The sequence below is a fragment of the Pinus tabuliformis genome, chromosome 1_2 (assembly GCF_031772625.1).
Source record: "Pinus tabuliformis cultivar Carrire ecotype Pingquan chromosome 1_2, CPIR1, whole genome shotgun sequence".
Lineage (NCBI taxonomy): Eukaryota > Viridiplantae > Streptophyta > Pinopsida > Pinales > Pinaceae > Pinus > Pinus tabuliformis.
Genome location: NC_142298.1, coordinates 643,149,558 through 643,156,665, shown reverse-complemented (window position 1 = coordinate 643,156,665; position 7,108 = coordinate 643,149,558). Strand labels below are relative to the sequence as shown.

The 7,108-nt window shown below is 39.2% G+C and overlaps 2 pseudogenes; both read right to left on the bottom strand.

Moving 5' to 3' along the window:
• Positions 1–2,638: 2,638 nt before the first annotated feature.
• On the bottom strand, positions 2,639–3,501 carry LOC149207311 (coatomer subunit alpha-3 pseudogene; annotated as a pseudogene).
• Positions 2,947–7,108, bottom strand: part of LOC149207310 (coatomer subunit alpha-3-like) — a 50,161-nt pseudogene continuing 45,999 nt past the window's right edge.

Below are 7,108 nucleotides of genomic sequence, written 5' to 3'. Positions count from 1 at the left end.
TTTGGTGCACCTAGTTTGGTAATAAAAACATGTGTAGAAAGTAGTGCTTTTTCTTTATACGCCAAGTTTGGTCCCTTAGATCCTAATATAACATGCATTGAGTTTCAAACAACCTTGCCTCCAAAGAAAAAAGAAGACCAAAGAGTCTTAGATGTTGAAGCCCTAAAGGCCTTATAATTTGTTCCTGAGATGAAGTAGTGTTTGGCTGCGAGGTTTAGTTTGAGATTAGGAATGAGGCCACATGGTGTAAGTTTCCTAGGCAGCGTGAATACAATATACCCCACTACTAAATTTTCAGCATATAGACAGGTAAATATACAAATAATGCAAATCTAAATTGTGTCATAGCTTTCCTTCCTGCTGTGAGTCAATTGCATTAAAAGATGCCTTGGTTTCAGCAAATAAATGACACCTTTTCAAGTGCATGTAGCACAAACAGCTGGCTATAGAATTTCCAAGCCTTTCTAGTGTAAAAGTGATGGTTATGTTCTGAACTTAGAATACCCGTGTAAACAAAGATAGAAACCCAAATCTAAAGCCCTATGGCCAACATACAAGTATAGACATGAATATTGTTATGTAGATGCAAACCAATTCTTTTAAGCATTTTGTAAAATAGTTTTTATTCAAACACATAACAACTTCAGAGTTATAAATTTTGAGTCATAATTAAGAGAGGATTGTTATTTCCAGGCATTAAGAAAAATTCACAAGTGTTTACTTTGCATCTATAGTCATCATCAAAAGAATAAACCAACTTTGTTGCGCATGTACAGAAAATTCATTCAGAAATTTCATAAAAATTTAAGTCTCTTGTCCAGCCAATTAGGGCCAATTTGTACTGGTTAGGTACCAGTCTAGTCAGCAGGTTGGTTCAATACCATGCCCAGTCCAACGGGGTGATTTGACCAGTTCTGATTCTGACAGGACCTACATATGAAAAAGCATTCAAACAATTGCATTGCTTTCTGATGTTGAATAATAAGACCCTAGTGCCTGTTTCTACTCAGACAAACCACTAGAACACTTGCATGATAAAGATAGGATAAACACCTAGGGGGTTCTATAAAAAATTCTCCAGACCTAAAGCTAAATTACTGGCACTTTTCATTGTCTGAGACTGAGAAAGGGAAGCAAAAACAGAGACTGAAATTTCAAATTGTAAACAATGAAAAAACATGGAAAGTTTTACTTCTACTGTCACTTCAGTGATCAATAAACAGCCTCCTCCAGTCTCTTAAGAAGACCCTCAAGTCTGTCCAAGACTTGTTAGTGATTGTCCTGCCATATCTCTCAATGTGGCTCTCAAAGGTAGAGAGTGCAATATTGAAATATGCATGGGTAATGAAATTTCTTGAAATAAAGATGCACATTCAGCACCCAGAAGCATCGGAACCCACAATGGAAAGCTCACATATAGGGCAGACATTTCCTTGTATGACTGGAACAAAGCATGTTGTACAATATGGACAGGACACATCCTTCTGATTGACCATGGTATATAGGTGTAAAAGTTGCAGCACCACCAACAAAAGGATTTCTGAAGTCAAAATCATAATTCAATTTTTTGGCATGCTGCAGCTGCCTTTCGCATGCCTGCAGAACTTGTTGTACCTTTGTTGAATGGTTTGCAGGGGTTCACTTTCCAATAGTCATCAAGCAAAGTTAGCTGTTGTACTAAAGCTCCATCCCTTATAACAGACACCCATGGTATTCAGCAAAGCCAACCTCAAATGGAATTTTTGAAGGTTGCTATGACTAAAATAAACTGCAAGCTCTTTCTGTTGAACAGTATCATCCTTAACTTCCTTTCTGTTGAACTGCATCTAAAGACTCGAAACACAACTACAAGCTCACATATAGCACACAGATTTCCCTTTATGATTGGAATAAAGTGTGGTGTACAATGTGGACAGACACATACTTCTGACCACGGTATAGAGGTGCAAAAGTTGCTCCATAAACAACAAAAGGATTTCTGAAGTCATAATTCAGTGTTTTTAGCATCCTGCAACTGCCTCCCACATGCCTGCAGAACTTGCTGGGCCTTTGTTGCATGGTTTGCAGCGAGCTCATTTGCCAGCAGTTATCAAGCCAAGTTAGTGGCCCTGTGGAGTTCTGTGAAGGGGGGGTGACGGTGTGAACTTGCTACAGCAAGGCGACTGAGGACTAAAGGAGTAGGCCAAGGCCTTGAAGTCTGCTACAGGAGGACTGAGGAAGCAGACCATGGCCTACAGGATGTAGCTGAGGAACTGCTAGATGGGCAGATTGCTGATTGAGTGTACAGGGGGCATGCCAGGAGGGCTACCAAGTCACTAGGAGCAGTCCAAGGTGTCCAAGGAGTTGGTTGTTGGAGCTGCTAAAGGAACAACAATTGTTGCATGTTGGGACTTCAGTTTATACAGAGCTAACAGCTGTAAGTATTGTCTCGTATTTGGAATTTTGTGCAGGGATTGTAAAGGGCCATTATCCCTAGTGAATAGGAAATAAATTATCACTGGTGTTTTATTTCCAATTGGAATGATGATATGGTGAAGACCTTGTTGTTATAGTTAAATGTACTGAAAAACCAAGCTTTTATGTTTTGGAAAACTTGAATTTCCCTAGCAAACACCTATGGTGTTCAGCAAAGCCAACCTCAAATGGACTTTTTGAATGTTGCAATGAGTAAAATAGGTTGCAAGCTCTTGTTGTTCGACAGTATGATCCTTAACTTCCTCTTAACCCCCATTTGAAGACCCAGAACACATTCTTTAGCAATTCCAATCAATTTCTTCAGCTTCTCAACCTCCTAAACGGAATCTACATCAATAACTGGAATTGCGTGCAAGATTGTAAGAAATAACCTTAATGCTTCACTAAACTTCCCATCTGCTGTGGCTTTGTAAGCTAACTTCCCATCTGTTGTGGCTTTGTAAGCTAGTCTAAGTTTCTCATCTAATTCAAAAAGCTTAAATACCAAAGCTCATGGACCTCTGACATTTGAGCTAGCAGTCTCACTCCAGCCTCCCTCTATTGCTAAGAAGACCACAGTGCAGAAACAAATGTAGGGAGGTATGTATGGCTGCCCATGTAAAGATCCAAAAACAAAGGTTTTAACTTTTAATGGAGTGAAATTCTTAATACCAAGTTGTTGACTTGAGAGCTGCATCGCCATATTAATGTTACTAGCAGCTGCATTCTCACCTGCAAGAAAAGATTTTCTGTATCCATATTTGAATTACTGGCATACGTGGTGATGGCGTAACTAATGACATTATGAGTTGTACCTACAACATTTGCAGCTTAGACATCTGTAGGGAGCTTCAAATCTTCTACATCCCATCCTACCTCATCGTCATTGTCTCCTCTCACTTCTCTATCACTGACCACTACAACCTCGCCATTTTGTTTTTCAACTCCAGAAGTGTCAAGGTCTTAACCCCTATTGGCTGCAGCTCCTTCATCCTCTTCTTCATGGACTGCACCCCCTGCATTATCCAACCCACCAGAAGTGTCAAGGTCTTAACCCCTATTGGCTGCAGTTCCTTCATCCTCTTCTTCATGGACTGCAACCCCTGCATTATGCAACCCACCCTCAAAAAGGCCTTCGGTAACCCTCAATAACAGCCATTCACGATTGCGACAAATTGATGGAGGAGACACAATAAGTGATGATTTCTTTCCAGATGGCAGAGTGGGCAGATTGCCACCTAACTATTAAGTACAAGCATATCAGCAATCTCTGTAAGCCCATGAACTACTGCACTCACATATGGGCATTGTGAACTGACCCATAACATCATTTTATATTTATGCAATCCCCAACATCTTCAAAAACTTATCAATATTGTCCATGACAAGATACAAAATGAAAGCCTTTCAACATTTTTTAATCTTTGGTAAGCATATTCAACAATGGCAGCATTTCCTTACCAAAGGGCCTCAGTTCCAAGTGTATACCAGTGACCTTAACATCTCTCTGTTTTGCAGAAGCAACATCAATTTGAATAGCTTCACCCTACACTGCTAAGTTAAATCATGCCTTCTCGTCTTTAAAAAAGTGAAGAGCCACTTCTGGGAAGCCCTTCAGATGCAGCTAAGCAATCACTGCCTGTCCACAAATCAGTTCCTAATCATGCTCATAACATTGTCATACTTCCTTTTTATCAGTGCCAGCTTGAATATATACTCATGCATCAATCTGTATGACACAGTTATTTCCAACTCATTCATGCAATTGACAGAATTCTCAGACACCTTCATTATACATACTTGAACATCAAGTGTTCCAATAAGGCCACAGTTTTTGTTTGGAAGACAACAAAGCACAATTGTCACCCTGAGCACCACTCTTAAGTTTTAACACAAATAATCTTATGCAGAGAATAATGTACAAGCTCCTTGCTTCCAATGATGATTGCATGCTTGCTCAGCAAGGCTACATTTTCCATGTCATCTGACTCACTGTATTTAACAAATGGAATATGGAGGTCCCCAGGTACAATCCTCTGTTGCAAACCAAGGTTGCTGTCTTTTCTTCCTGCATTGTGTCACTCTTCTGTTCCAACACTATCTTCTGGCCCAAGAAGAAAGTTTTATGTTCCTACACAGAAAATTGTATCCATAGTTACTGGACAACTAGACTTCTTGATCACCTTATTTCTGCGATTTTTAGCACTTGGTTATGACTCATGTCAGTGACTGCCAATTGATTGCATGCAAAAAAGGCCCAACACTATCCTCTGGCCCAAGAATAAGTTCATATCACCCACCATCAACATCCAAACGTATTAGGACAACATTCTCCATGGGGCTAAACAACAATGATCATCATCCTTGATCCAATTCATGGATCCAACCCTTCTTATCTGTATAAGTTGAGAGTATTTTTGAGTTGCAAATTGATGAGCAAACAAAAAATGGTCATTGTTGCAGTATAGGGTGCCCTCATAAACAACTAAAGTAGATCTTTCTCTTTCTAACTTGAAAACAATCATCCCATGGTCATGCCCAGCAGCAAGAAGATTCGGATCAAGATGTGCTACAAGGATCCAGAAGCAATCATGGTCTCTACGAAATGTTTGGACACCTCTACAATACTTGGATACATCTCAAACTCAGATACTTTTATCTTCTAAATGTTAACAATAATGTCGTGGCATGGATGGAACATCACACGAGACATATAGTTCACATGCCCTCTTAAAAGTTAAAATATCCAACTTCCCAAGCTTGGTACCCGAGAACAAAAAACATACTAACTTTTCACAAATGAATTATCTACAAATTTTTCACGTGCCCTCCTAAAGTATTCAACTTCCCAGGCCTTGATCTCTGAGAACAAAACTAACTTTTCACAAACGAATTATCTACAAACTTTTCACATGCCCTCTTAAATTATCCAACTTGCCAGGCCTTAGTATTCGAGAACAAAACAAACTAACTTTTCACAAATGAATTACATGCAAACTGAGATGCTACTCAAGAAAGAGGAGTAACAAAAAAAAAATTGTTAATATATCTCTAATGAAATAGATATAACTTCACCAAGCAATTGAATTTGCATGCCATTCAATCTGCTTGGTGACCATTTGCTCCTAACACAATCAATGGCAAGCTGGGATGAAAAGCAGCAGCCCAGTTCACTCCATGGTCATGACATTCCAAAACATATTTGACAACAACATCACCCTCTCCAAAAATATCTGTGTTCATTTGTGTTAACCTTAATATCATCAGCAGATGGTTTTCCTCCTCGGAGCACAAATATCCCATACACAATCAGTCTGATCTACGGGGCTTCAAATGACCAAATCTTCCTTAGGATGAAAAGAAACGCACATTACACAAAAAATGTTGCTAGTAAGGTCAGATACAAGTTCAAGATTGCCAGTTCCATATTGTTATTGTTTGTTCGTCATTGGCACTGACAATCTAAGGATACTCATTGTGGAACTTAACTCTCCGGATATAGGCAGCGGTGCATATTGTAGTTCCATATATTGATCTTAAAGACATTCCCTGTAACATTAACAAGTAAATTGGAGTTATAACAACTTTTCATAATTGTATTTTTGACTGTTATGTCAGATGACTTGCAGTTAATATCATTTACAATCGAAGGCACTACTCTTTAGATGTCCTAAATATACACGCACAATATCTACATAAGAAGCTACATGGCTGGGAAGCTTCACTAAACCTACCAATTCTAAAATAACTTTGTTCCTTGGATGGGAGAGGGTGGGATTTTTTCTTGCAGCTCTCATTTAGCTAAGTGGCTGCACTATGAGAGGCATTTCTAAGCCTGCCAAAATCACCAAGGACTTGTCATCTGGCCCAATCCCCACCCATTCAGAAGGTTTTAAAATAGGTATACCAGTTTGATTACCTTACGACCTTTTTCCTTGCGTGTAATTTCTCACCCCACCCTCCGTCCGGTAGTGAGACTGAGATATTCCTCATAGCTCCAAACAACAATTGACTCTATTCCTCATAGCTCATGAAGAAGAGCTTCAAACAACAATTGACTCACAAACAGGGAAAGATAACATTTTCTTCCCAACCACCCAAGCTAGACCCAATTGACACCACTACAAAACTTGCCACTAGACGTGTGTAATTTCCAGACATTTTACAATACAGAGCAATTAAAGGTAATCTCCTAGTTGATCCATAAAATTTTTGTCAAAATACATGAGGGACTCTCACAACACCAATGTGTTCAAAACCCTCTCCATGTCACCAAGGTGTTAGACACCCACCATTCCAGGATATAAAAATGTATCCATTGAAACCCATATCAATCGTCCAATTGATGGAACTACTGAAAAATGAACCTTGGTGATCAGTTTCAAAGTGTTTCTCAATCTCTTAAATACATAAAAAAGAGGTTCACATGGACCACAAAACATGCAATAAATATCCAAGCCAGTTGGCTTACCTACAGACACAAACACGACTAAGCCTTGTGAAAATGTACTCCTCTAATCGACCCATCATGCTCATCAAATCTATCAATGTTCCCATTTGATAATGCCATTGTTAGTGTCAGTGTTTGCAGTCTTCCACCAGTGATCAAATATGCTCTTATAAAGTGGTCTTGGGGTGTCCAACTCAAATTTTT